The sequence below is a fragment of the Mesoplodon densirostris genome, chromosome 16, assembly GCF_025265405.1.
Source record: "Mesoplodon densirostris isolate mMesDen1 chromosome 16, mMesDen1 primary haplotype, whole genome shotgun sequence".
NCBI classification, from domain to species: domain Eukaryota; kingdom Metazoa; phylum Chordata; class Mammalia; order Artiodactyla; family Ziphiidae; genus Mesoplodon; species Mesoplodon densirostris.
In genome coordinates this window covers 25,996,785-26,011,088 of record NC_082676.1, presented here as the reverse complement: position 1 = coordinate 26,011,088, position 14,304 = coordinate 25,996,785, and the positions used below count along the sequence as shown (strand labels likewise).

The following is a 14,304-nucleotide window of genomic DNA, read 5'->3' as shown; positions in this document are numbered from 1 at the left end:
ATTGCGGTGGCTTCTCTTGTTACGGAGCACAGACTCTAGGCGCGTGTGCTTCAGTAGTTGTGGCGCATGGGCTTAGTTGCTCCACGGCATGTGGGATCTTCCTGGACCAGGGCTCAAACCCGTGTCCCCTGCATTGGCAGGCAGATTCTTTTTTTTTTTTTTTTTTTTGCGGTACGCGGGCCTCTCACTGTTGTGGCCTCTCCCGTTGCGGAGCACAGGCTCCGGACGCGCAGGCTCTGCGGCCATGGCTCACGGGCCTAGCTGCTCCGCGGCATGTGGGATCTTCCCGGACCGGGGCACAAACCTGTGTCCCCTGCATCCTCAGGCAGACTCTCAACCACTGCGCCACCAGGGAAGCCCATTGGCAGGCAGATTCTTAACCACTGCGCCACCAGGGAAGTCCCCTCCCACTAACTTCTGATATAAAACCAGAAACACTTTGCTGAAGGGTAAAAAGAAGAAATAATCCCAATATATAAAGTGGGAAATTTATAAGGAATGTAGCATCTCTGGATTATTCTGCTTGTTGTATAAGTGCTAGACTTATTGTGATGTTTTTTTAAAATTTTTTAATTATTATTATTTTTTTGGCCCCATTGCACTGCACGTGGGATCTTAGTTCCCCAACCAGGGATCGAACCAGTGCCCCCTGCAGTGGACGTGCAGAGCCCTAACCACTGGACCGCCAGGGAATCCCACCCCCACCCTCACCCCTGTCGTGAGGTGTGTTTTTTTGTTGCTTTTTTTTTTTTTTTTCTTACCATTGTGAGTTTTAATCTTTACCTGTATGCTCGCTTTTACCTTGAGAACTGGGAGTTTAGATCTCTTTAAATACTTGTGTGGTCTTTGGACTTTAATTTCCTCTAGGTAATAATAGACAGGCTTCAGCAATAGGTATACTTATTTTAATAAAACTCATATTTTAGGCTTTTCAACCTTAAATTTGAATACATGAAGAATATATGGATGTATTTCAAGTCTTTCTAAACATGACATCAAAATCAGGCAAACTTCTTTAAGAGCATAATCTTCTCAAAATAATCAAGAGAAATTACCATTTAAAAAAAAGAAACTTGTTTAGGGTAGAACTTTTGAATGGTGGAGTAAGGAGCTTGGCAAATCCCTTCCCTCCACGTTTTTGCAGTTAAAACTGGGCAGAGGGACTTCCCTGGTGGCTCAGTGGTTAAGAATCTGCCTGCCAATGCAGGGGGCATGGGTTCAAGCCCTGGTCTGGGAAGATCCCACATGCCATGGAGCAACTAAGCCCGTGCGCCACAACCACTGAGCCTGTGCTCTGGAGCCCACGTGCCACAGCTACTGAGCCCATGTGCCACAACTACTGAATCCCGCACACGTAGAGCCCGTGCTCTGCAACAAAGAGAAGCCACCGCAATGAGAAGCCCGCACACCGCAATGAAGAGTAACCCCTGCTCGCCGCAACTAGAGAAGGCCTGCGTGCAGCAATGAAGACCCAGTGCAGCCAAATAAGTAAATAAATAATTTTTAAAAAACTGGGCAGAATTGTTTAAAACAACTATTTTAAACTTGTTCCCAGCAGCATTACTCAACCAAAAATTGGAAACAATCCAAATGTCCATCAGCTGTTAAATAAACAGAATGTGGTACATCCATCAATAGCAGTAAAAAGGAATGAATATCGATACATAGATAAATCTCAGAAGCATTGTACTTGAGTTACAACAGTCAGATACAAAAAACCATATTATGATTTCCATTTATGTGAAATGTCCAGGAATGGTTAATTTATAGGGACAGGAGGAGCAGATTAGTGGTTGCCTGGGACTGTGGGTGTTTAATGGGATTTTCTGTAAAGGGACAGAAGAGATCTTTGGGGAACAATTGAAATGTTCTAAAATGGGATTGTGGTGATGGTTGTACAACTGTATAAATTTACTGAAAATAATTGAATTTATGTTTAAAGCAGGTGAATTTTATGGTATGTATACTATACCTCAATCAAACTCTTACTTTTAAATGTTGGCTTTTTCCCCCCATTCCAAAAGAGTGGCCCAAGTATAGCACATCTCTGCAGATGGCATTTACTTAGATGGTTGCTTTCAGCTTATTTAATTCAGGTGTTCTGAAAGCTTGGGGCCAGCAGGAGATAGAGCACTGGCTTTGTTAGGGTTCATATTACGATCTTAGGCACATCAAAGCCACCAACTTTGTTTGTTTTTAAATTTGTAAAATGGGATTCAATAAATACCTGACTTAAAACCTGACAAGAATTTGGACATTCAGTTTTGTTATTCACGTAAGCCTGCTGAAAGATAGTAAGAGGTGCAGACCTAATAATTTGACAAGTGTAATGTTCCACCTTCTTGCAAATTTGTATATACCCCTAGGATGAATGATACCTTATTTAGGACAGGGCAAGGGTAGCAAAAATGGTCAAAATGTTTGGGAAAACCAGGTCTAAGCTATTAATTTTTTTTATAACTTTATTGGAGTATAATTGCTTCACAATGGCGTGTTAGTTTCTGTTTTATAACAAAGTGAATCAGTTATACATATACATCTGTTCCCATATCCCTTCCCTCTTGCATCTCCCTCCCTCCAACCCTCCCTATCCCACCCCTCCAGGCGGTCACAAAGCACCAATCTGATCTCCCTGTGCCGTGCGGCTGCTTCCCACTATCTATCTACCTTACTTTAGGTAGTGTATATATGTCCATGCCTCTCTCTCGCTTTGTCACAGCTTACCCTTCTCCCTCCCCATATCCTCAAGTCCATTCTCAAGTAGGTCTGTGTCTTTATTCCTGTTTTACCCCTAGGTTCTTCATGACATTTTTTTTCTTAAATTCCATATATATGTGTTTAAGCTAGTAATTTTTAATAGTTATTAGCAAAGTAGTCTTGAAATTATATAAAGTTCTTATTACCATTTCAAAACAGTAGATTTCCCATAAAAATTCTTGAAGAGAACATAATTTGATTTGACTACATCATATTTAATAGGAATTTAATCCAACTTTTCAGACCTTATCCTCCCTTTGTCCTATTTTAGTTAAATGAAGGGATTGGATTTTTTTTTTTTTTTGGGCCACACCACACGGCTAGCAGCATCTTAGTTCCTGGGATTGAACCGGGGCCCAAGGTAGTGAAAGCACCGAGTCCTAACTGCTGGACCGCCAGGGAACTCCCAAAGGGGTTGGATTACATTCTTTTTAAAGTTAATACTCTGTGCTTCAATCCTGTTAAATTATTTTTGAAGCAAATAGGATATTTCAGTTCATCTAACAAATAAACATTGAGTATGTTGATCAAGACATACCCCTTGCCCTCAGAGAATAGTAATAGAGACTCGAGTCAACAAATCAGTGAAAATCTTAAGTACTAGTGTGGTATTAGGTACTGTCAAGCTACATGGACAGCACTACGAGGCATCCATTTTCAACTCTGCTTGCTTTGAGAATCATTTCTCCTAAAGGGAAAGCCCTTGAGATAAGTCTTCAAAGACGAATCCTTTTCTAGGTATGTAGTGAAGAGTTTATTTGAAGTGTTCTTAGTGAAGGAAATCGGTTGGTAGTCTGATTTGAGAAGAATACCTGGGTATCATCTCTCATGCCTTAAAATATAGGGTTATATGTCAGTTTATTCTAGCAGATGAAAATTCCTGCTTCATTTATTTTCTGTTCCTCTGATCCATCAACTTTAAAAAATCTGCTATCACAATTAAATTGAATTCTTGATTTTAAATGATGATACACAGCTGCTGCAGTCTGACTTGTGTAGCATGAGGGCTGATGACTCAAACGTCAAGAGAATTGTTTGTTTTGTTTTCAAGATCACTTGTGAATTTGATTGCTTCCCTGTTTTTTTTTAAGTTGACACGGAATTCTTCCAAGCTTTGTAATGGTAACTATGTAAAGCAAATAATCGCAAATTATGAAGTCTTTAATAACTAGTAAAACAGGAATCTATCTATACGTAGTCACATAAACTGGAAAGTTAGACTATCTTGTTTCTGGAGAGCTTCCAAACCTCTCTTTCATTTTCAGGTGATTTAACTTAATGATGTTACTAGACTACATGGAAGATCAGTTTAAATAAGCAATAGAAACAAAAAGAAGTTTAAATAAGAAACAAAGATATAAGGGACCTCATAACACCTAGTCCCATCTTCTGATTTGACAGATGGAGAGGGTTAATGATTTAGATAATATACTTAGTAGCTGAATTGGAACAGTTACTCCAGGCTTTTTCTATAGTATTGTAAGAGAAAATTAGTATCTTTTAAAATGTTTGCTGTAAATGACCTAAAAAGGAGGACACTTCATAGTCTGATCAGCTGTATATTTCAAACTTTAAACATTTGTTGTCAGAACTTCCCTGGTGGTCCAGTGGTAAAGAATCTGCCTTCCAATGCAGGTTTTTTATTTTTTTTAGATGATTTCATTTTTGTATGGTAGATGTTAAAGAGGTGATTTTTAAAAAGACTGGTGTTAAAATATTTTTTCATTCAAAATACAATCTTTAAGATTGTTATATTTTCTTATTATTTAGGAGTATATGTTTTTACTTTCCCCAATTTAACAAGTACACTTGTACTTTTCTTGCTTTATAAATTTATTTTATTATTATTTTTATTTTTGGCTGCATTGGGTCTTTGTTGCTATGCGTTGGCTTTCTCTAGTTGCAGCTGGTGGGGGCTGCTCTTCGTTGCGGTGCGTGGGCTTCTCATTGTGGTGGCTTCTCGTTGCAGAGCACGGGCTCTAGGGCACTGGGCTTCAGGATTTGTGGCACACGGGCTCAATAGTTGTGGCTCGCGGGCTCTCGAGTGCAGGCTTAGTAGTTGTGGCGCATGGGCTTAGTTGCTCCACGGCATGTGGTATCTTCCCGGACCAGGGCATGAACCCGTGTCACTTGCATTGGCAGGCAGATTCTTAACCACTGTGCCACCAGGGAAACCCTGTACTTTTAATTTTATATTTCTGTTTAAGTAAAACATTATTCTTTATATTAATTTAAAAATAAAAAGATTTGGGGACTTTCCTGGTGGTCCAGTGGTTAAGAATCCACCCTTCCACTGCAGGGGGCATGGGTCCAATCCCTGGTCGGGGAACTAAGATCCCACATGCCACGCGGCCAAAAAATAAAATAAAATGAAGTGAAATAAAATAGTTTTGGTTTTTGGATAAATTGTAGACTGAAATTTTATAATGTGTTAAATTAAAAAAATGTAACCTGATGCTTGAAATGAAATATAATATTGTTTTTGTTTTTATTTTATTTTTTTAATTAATTTATTTTTATTTTTGGCTGCATTGGGTCTTCGTTGCTGCCCATGGGCTTTCTCTAGTTGCGGTGAGCGGGGGCTACTCTTCATTGTGGTGCCTGGGCTTCTCATTGCGGTGGCTTCTCTTGTTGTGGAGCACAGGCTCTAGGTGCGTGGGCTCAGTAGTTGTGGCTTGCAGGCTGTAGAGTGCAGGCTCAGTAGTTGTGGTGCACGGGCTTTGTTGCTCTGCAGCATGTAGGGTCTTCCCGGACCAGGGCATGAACCTGTGTCCCCTGAGTTGGCAGGTGGATTCTTAACCACTGTGCTACCAGGGAAGTCCCTGTTTTTGTTTTTAAATGAGAAGTTCAAGAAGATTCCAAATATGCAAGTAAAAACTATCCACGATGGGGAATTCCCTGGCTGTCCAGTGGTTAGGACACTGCACTTTCACTGCTGATCCCTGGGCAGGGAACTAAAAATCCCAAAAACCTCACAGCGTGGCCAAAAAAAAAAAAGACTGTCCATGATGAAAAGCAAGTTGACTGTAAGCATCAATGTTTATTAATTTTGTTATTTTTTTGACATCATCATTTGAAGGTCTAGAGTCATCTTTATGTGCTGGATGAGAGATTTGATCTGATGAATCCAACTCAGAGGTCTGGATCTCAAGCATATTTGTAGAATCATTTTTATGCTTCTCAATTTTATATTATATATTTACTTTATATTTAGGTTTCTTATGCTTTTTCTTTTAGCAGTGGGCCATTCTAGGTATGAAATAAACATTATTACATGACTAAAAATAACAATTTAAAATAACTTAATGTTGGGAGTTCCCTGGTGGTCCAGTGGTAAAGAATCCGCCTTACAATGCAGAGGATATGAGTTCGATCCCTGGTCAGGGAACTAAGATCCCACATACCGAGGGGAACTAAGCTTGAGCACCTCAACTAGAAAGCCCGTGTGCCGCAAACTACAGAGACCACACATGCTCTGGAACCCGAGCACCACAACTGCAGAGCTCATGTGCCCTGGAGCCTGCACGCCACAACTAGAGAAGAGAGAAAAACCCGCATGCCACAAGTAGAGAAGCCCGCATGCCGCTACGAAAGATCCCGCATGCTGCAACTAAGACCCAATGCAGCCAAAAATAAAATAAAATAAATAAATAATAAATCTTAAAAAAAATAAATAAAATAGCTTAATGTTCAGCACCACCATGGCAGTAGTTATGATCATCAGAGTAAGAAACCAAAGGAGAAACTCTCATGAGCATCTTCATTAGAAGTCCACGGACTGCTACACATGTTCACCTAATACCCACAACAGAGTTTTCAAACTTTTTTGTTGTGAATGGGGACTTTTTTTCGTTTTGATAAATGCTTATTTGATATAATAGAAAACTTACAGTAAGTTGCAAGAATCATAAAAGGAACACTTGCTCACCATTGTTTAATTTTGCCCCATTGTTTTATCATTGTGTGTGTATTATGTGTATATAATTTTTTTAAACCACTCTGAGAGTAAGTGGAAGAATGCCCCTTTTGCCCTTGGATACTTAAATGTATATTTCTGAAAAACATTCATTCTCTTACATAGCCACATTATCAAAATCAGGAAATTTAATATTGATGCAGTTCACAGACTATATTCATATGTTATCAGTTATGTCAGTAATGCCCTTTAAGCTCCTGTACCCCAATCCAATCCAGTCCAATCCAGGATCACACACTATACTTGTCATGTCTTGTTAATCTTTTCTTATTCTGAAACAGTTCCTCAAGGCTGCTGCCTCCCCTTCCCCACTATTTATTTATTTATTTATTTATTTATTTATTTTTGTTTGTTTAGCGGACCTCTCACTGCTGTGGCGTCTCCCATTGCGGAGCACAGGCTCCAGACACGCAGGTTCCGTGGCATGTGGGATCTTCCCGGACTGGGGCACGAACCCGTGTCCCCTGCATTGGCAGGCGGACTCTCAACCACTGCGCCACCAGGGAAGCCCCCCCGCTTTTTTTTTTAACTTTCTCCCTTTTCTCACCTTCCCTCCCTCCCCCTCTCTTTCTTTTTGTCTTTCCATCTTTTCAGTCTTTCTTGACCTTGGCAGTTTTGAAGAGTACAGAATGTCCCTTAGTGGTCTGATGTTTCCTTATGATTAGGTTTGGATTATGAATTTGGAGCTGGAATGCTCTAGGAGTAAATACTTAATTTAGGGAGGTGTATGTTGTCAGTTTGTCCTAATACTGGTGATTGATGTTAAATATTAACCTTGTTCATTTTGTTAAAGAGAGTGTCTGCCAGGTAGCTGCACTGCAAGTTACTATTTCCTCTTTGTGATCAATAAGTAACTTGTAGGATATAACTTGAGACAATGTGTGTATATCCTGTTTTTCATCCACTTTCTGTTCACAAGTCTACCCTGGTGATTTTCTACTTCCATCATTCTTTCTGTATAAGTTGGCATCTACTAGAAGGAGTAGCTTTCTTCTTGATTGATTGATTATCTTTTAAATTCAATTTTTATTTCACATATTATGCTTTTTAAAAAATTTTATTTATTTTATTAATTTATTTTTGGCTGCATTGGGTCTTCGTTGCTGTGCACGGGCTTTCTCTAGTTGCGGTGAGCGGGGGCTACTCTTTGTTGTGGTGCGCGGGCTTCTCATTGCGGTGGCTTCTCTTGTTGCGGAGCACGGGCTGTAGGTGAGCGGGCTTCAGTAGTTGTAGCATGTGGGCTCAGTAGTTGTGGCTCGCGGGCTGTAGAGCGCAGGCTCGGTAGTTGTGGCGCACGGGCTTAGTTGCTCCGCGGCATGTGGGATCTTCCCAGACCAGGGATCAAACCCGTGTCGGCTGCATTGGCAGGCGGATTCTTAACCACTGCGCCACCAGGAAGGTCCCCACATATCATGCTTTAATCCATTATTCCCATTTATTTTGATGCTCAAATTGTCTCACAGTTGACTATGGTAGCCCCTTCTAACTGCCATCAATATCTTTTTGACATGTCCCCATCATTTCTGGTAGTCTTTTATTTTCTTGTACAAGGTGTTGCCTGCATATCTTGTATTTTCCCGGCCCTATCCATTTCTCCAAGGAGCCCTGGTTTTAGTAGGAAATGTGGTTTAGAAATCAGGATCTGGATATAAGATGTGGTCATTGCTTCTAGACCCTCTCAGCAAACAGCCAGGAAGAATATGTATGAATTTGTTTGTGTGTGTATTTCTATGTCTATATGTTTTTACTATAAAAATATATAATATACTATAATAAAAAATATAATAACCATGGGTTCATATTGATACCTCCAATTCTATTCTAATTTTCCTATATAGGAGGACATTAAAATAAAATAAAATTAAAAAATCAACCCCTTTACAAATTTTGTTGTAAAGCAACCAACTGAGCATCTGTGTTCACTATTTCTGATAGATTGCACTGTCATCCTTTATTTTTAAAAATTAATGGTGTATCAACTCATGATGTAGTCGGTGAGATAAATGAATATGTTGGTACCACATTAAACCTCATGTCAGACTTTAATTTGTTTTGTCTGAGATACTTTAAAAAACTGTCCCAATCAATCTGCCAACTTCACCCGTAATTTGGCACAGTGTTTAAAGAAATCGCTGTCTTTTTTTTTTTTTCACTTTGTATCATGGAAAACATAAAACAGACCTAAAAATGGACCCTCATGTACATAAACACCATGCTACAATAATCACAACTCAGCTTCTCTTGAAGGAAATCCTAGACAGCATATAAACTTATCAATAATAATTTCTATGTATCTCTTAACAGTTAAGGACTTTTCTTAAAAATATAATTACAAATATTACACTTTAAAAATTTTAAAATAATTTCTTAATATAATTAAATACCTAGTGAGTCTTTAAAATTTCCCAGTTATTTCATAGGTTTTTAAAAATAAATTTATTTATTTATTTATTCATTTTTGGCTGTGTTGGGTCTTTGGTGCTGTGCACAGGCTTTCTCTAGTTGCAGCGAGTGGGGGCTACTCTTTGTTGTGGTACGCGGGCTTCTCATTGTTGTGGGTTCTCTTGTTGCGGAGCACGGGCTCTAGGCACGCAGGCTTCAGTAGTTGTGGCACGTGGGCTCAGTAGTTGTGGCTTGCGGGCTCTAGAGCTCAGGCTCGGTAGTTGTGGCGCACGGGCTTAGTTGCTCTGCGGCATGTGGGATCTTCCCGGGCCAGGGCTCGAACCCGTGTCCCTTACATTGGCAGGCATATTCTTAACCACTGCACCACCAGGGAAGCCCTCATAGGTTATTTTTTACAGTTGGTTTGTTCAAATCAAAATCCAAATAAAGTCCACATATGCATTTAAGTCTTTTATTTCTCCTTTAATTTATAGGTTCTCCTCCAACTCCCTTCCTCTGTCTCACCTTTTTCCCTATAAATCTGGGTTGTTTGCACTAGATTTCTTCACATTATGGACTTTGCTAATTGCACTCTCATGCTGTCATTAACATGTTCCTGTGTCCGTCAATGTCCAATAAATCGGTTGTTAGATCTAGAGACTTAATCGCATTCACATTTACTTTTTTTGTCATGAATACTTTGCAGGTGGTGGTATACTTCCATTGGGAGGCACATTAATATCCATATATATCTCATCTCATACTGGTGGCAATTGATTCATTACCTAGATTAATTTTTTTCATTAGGGATTTGCAAAATGAAGTACAGGCATACCTCATAGACAATTGCAGGTTTGGTTCCAGACCACTACAATAAAGTGAATATCGCAATAGAGCGAGTCACACAAATTTTTTGGTTTCTCACTACATATAAATGTTAAGTTTACACTATGCGGTAGTCTGTTAAGTGTGCAGTAGCATTATGCCTAAAAAAATTTACGTACCTTAATTTAAAAATAGTTTATTGCTAAAAAATGCTAATCATCACCTGACAGTGCAGGATTGCCACAATCATTTAATTTGTAAAAAAAAAAATAAATCTGCAAAGTGCAATAAAATGAGGTATGCTTGTATATATAATTTTTTCATTTCAGTTGGATTATTTCAATAGGGATCAGTTTTCACCAAGTATTTGTTTACCTAGAGGTACAGCTCATAAGAAAGCAGGTAAACTGCTTGATACACTAATTTCAGAATAATGAATTGGTTCCCTAGTGTCCTTGAAAAGGTGAACAGTTAGTTTTTTATAAATACTATTATGAAGTCATGAAGTTAAACATTATGCTGTGTTTCAATCCATTGCAGTTATTATTTTTTTACTGATGCTTAAATTATCCCATTGTAGTTAGTGTGATCCTCTTCAAGTTGGCCCCTGAGTCCCCTGGACGCAACCCCAAAAGACTTAGATAGCTTAATTGATTTCTGATATGACAAGTTTTGTACATTTCCTGCCCTATACCTGGAGTCAACTGTTTTTCTAAAGAGCCCTGCTTCCTTTTAGTGGGAAAAAGTATTTAGGACCCATAGTCTGGGTGCTAGAAGTGAAAGAACCATCTGTTTTTCCTTTTTAAAATAATAATAAAATCTTATTCTCCTGTAGTTCGTATAGGTCAGAATTCCGAGGTAGTTTAGCTGGATGTTATGTGAACAAGTTGATGCTGGCATTGCCAAGAGATTTCAGTTCTTCACCATATGGACATCTTGGGGCTGCTTAAGTCTTTATGACATGGTGACTGGCTTCTCCCAGAGCCAGTGATCCAGGACAGCCAGTAGCATCTTTTGATTCATTTTTCTACTAGACAGTAGAATATAGTGCTCTGGCTGTGAACTCAGAGTACCAGGTGCTGGCACTCATTATCTATGTCCATTAAGTAACCAAGTTATAACTCTTTGTGCCTTACTTTCCTTAGCTATAACACTGAGATAATGATAATACTTAAAGGCTCTATAATATAGGGTCTTTGTGAAGATTCAGACAATTAGAACAGTCTCTGACACTTAGCATGCATGGTAAGCACTAAGCCTGCTGCTCTTGCTACTGTTAGCACTACCACTAGGATGAACTAAAGAACCGAAACCTAGTCGGTAAGTTGCCCTTGGCAGAAGTAGTCTTTCTTCTTACTTGCCAAAAATTGCCATGACAGAAAAATTGCTTACAGATTCCGGATATCCCAAGTATGATAGAAGATTAAGGCTTAGAGAATTATAGCCACACCTATTTGATTATGTGCATGGAGGATCTTTCATTCCTAATTTGTGTTCATAGAGATTTTAATGCAGATATGTATCAATATAATGTGACCAGGAAGCAGCCAAACACTCCCTCTGCCCTTTAACTTTTTATTTTAAAATGTAGATTTTCAGGGAGTTGCAAAAAAAAAAAAAAAGATGTAAAGGCGGTCCAATGGACCTTTCACCCAATTTACCTCAGTGGTAATATCTTGTATAACTATACTACAGTATCAGTTTTCAATGATCAATTTTCATTTAGCAGAAATTGACTGAGCAGCTATTATCTGCTAAGTATTTGGAGGGATAAGTGATTAAACTCTGACCTTGAACAGTTTAGTCCTTCTCTCTGGGTTCTCATTGTTGCAGTTCTAAATATATATTTTGGCTCTTCATTGTTGAAACTTGAATTAGCAGCTCCTTTAATGTTAAACATTATGTTATTTCTCACATTCATATTTGCCTTGTTTTAAAACAATTTTTTGCATTGTGTCTCCATCTTTCATTTATAATCTTTACAGCATCAGAACCATGTTGCCTGCATTGTCTTAAATTTTAATCACGTGCCAGTTTTGCAGTGCTACCAAGTCTGGATCTGAGAGGCAGCTTGTGTGAATCATTTACATATATTTCTGTTAATACTCCCCAAATTAATTTGCAACTTTACATTTTTCATCCAGTTACATGTTCATTTTTAATAATTCATTTTAAGAAGGAATTTTTCATATGCAGGATTTTAAAACTGGCTCAAAGAGCAGAAGCTATTAAACAATAGCAGAAACCAGAGAATATGTAGGACTTTAAATAGTAATTGTTAAACATTTGAATGTTCCCAAAAATATGAGTCCGTGTGTCAGTGTGTGTCTTTACATGTTATTCCACTAGGGACTTGCACAGATAGGTTTTGCACAATATCCTTGCTGTTATTGTCAGCCATAAACAAATTACACGTATTTAACAAGTTAATGTCAGATTGGCCAGGAGCCACTAGGAGGTGTGTACTTAGTGACATCAGCTGGCAAAGAGCCCTGGTAACAGAGAGGGTTGGAAGGGTAGTGGAGGGAGAGGAAGCAGGAGGGAGGGAGAAAAGGAGAGAGACAGAGAGACTGACTGTATCTGGGGATTCTGGCAAGGTGAAGAGCTGGTCTGTTTGGCAGGACCTTCCCATCTGGGATCCATCTGTGTTTCCCTGGAATGGGACAGGCAGCTCTAGTCAGTGAGAAATCGCAGATGTGAGAGAGCTGACACATGTCCAGCTAATGAAAGAAGGAAGAAGGCTGGTCTCAGATTGGGCTTTGAAGATTAGGAGGAGAAAAAGAGGAGCTCTTATATATCTGTTTCAAATAAATTTGGTATATTTTAAGAATCTGGATTGTTATAATCTGGGCATTTGGGGTAAGTACATTTTAATTTAGTTTTGGGGGCTAGAGTGGGCAAGCCTCTGGCTTTCAAAGCTTTTTATTTCAGATTATGATGATAAGAATGGTTTTTTTGATATTTGATGAGAGTTCAGCCTTTAGCTACTCATTGTTATTTTGATGCTTCATTTTGTTCATATTTCTGTATCATTTTTCATTTGCCAACTTTATATTTGAATGCCGTGCTTTTTTGAATGGAAAATTTAATCAGATGTAACACATGAATTCTATGGCTAGGAAAGTAGTCCCCCAAATATTTCTTTAAGATCTTCTACAGTGAGTCTTTTTGTGATGTTTTGAGGGAAATTTTTTTCTCCTTTAGTATGCATAATACAAGTAGTGTTTAAAAAGATGGCTCATAAAATACTCTTTCTTATTGTCACATTTTATTTCAATGTATTCGGGCAAATTACAACTAAAAGATGTTACACCTAAAAGATAATTTTAATGTATTTAGCTCTTTTTTTCTTTATTACATTTTACTGCTATCCTCTTTCCTTCTGTTTACTTCCTACATGCAAAATAAATAACATCAACAAACCTGACTTGTGAGTTTGGAGTAGTTGTGTGATGCGGTAGATTCATGTGCACATAGCTACTGTGTTCTATAGTCCTTGTTAGTTTGTGATGCATAACTTAGACTTCTGCTATTTCTGTACGTTGCATTCATGTTTTCCAGACTTCCAAATTCAGACAACTATGGGAAGAGCACGGGTTTGGGAATTATACATACTATACAGCCATTATTTGCTCGTTCTCTGATCTCAAGCAAGCTTATGTCATTATTGGCGAAGTTCGTCTGTCACATAGAAGGCTTACAAGTTAGTTTCAGAACTTTCTAGATGTTCATTATTTTGCTGTGATTGGCTCCTAAACCTTCTGCATTTTTAACTTCAAACTCTTAGGCTAAGAATGGGTCTTATCTGTATAGTTTTCAGGATACTTTCCTCTCACTGTACCTACCTCCTAGATCATTTTTATCTGTTATAAATGTTATATGCTCTCTTTGTTAAGTTTCACTATGATTATAAATGATTTAGAAATGATTCTAAGTATTATAATGCAAATGAGCCTGTCTTATTGTAACAGAATAGAACTTTGTTTAAATTGTATTTTTTTCCTTTACAATTCAAATAGGAACTTTAAAAAGTACTTTTACTCCTTAAAATTCTTCACTCTTCACTTATGTCAGTTGGGTAATTATTTTAAGAGGACAGTACAGTACTATTAATTTTCTTCCTTCAGTTTTGCAGTCAGGTTTCTTGAGATGGGGGGAGACTTTTTAAATGAGTATTTTCTTATACGCAATTGACTAAATGATTTAGTAACAATTTTGAGTTTCTTTTTCGATAGGTGCAGTGTTCAGAACCTTTGGAGACTTGTCTGAATATTTGAGAGGATATAGGATTTATATTGAATTTACATGATACTCTTTCAATGAGCAAGCACTTTTCATTTACTCTAGGAGACATGCTCCTAGGT

The 14,304-nt window shown here is 38.3% G+C and overlaps 1 protein-coding gene across 4 annotated transcripts in view; it reads left to right on the top strand.

Annotated features, from left to right (window-relative positions):
- LOC132503720 (protein CBFA2T2) overlaps positions 1–14,304 on the top strand; it is a 190,845-nt gene that overhangs the window by 56,376 nt on the left and 120,165 nt on the right. The gene's annotated exons all lie outside the window — the stretch shown is intronic.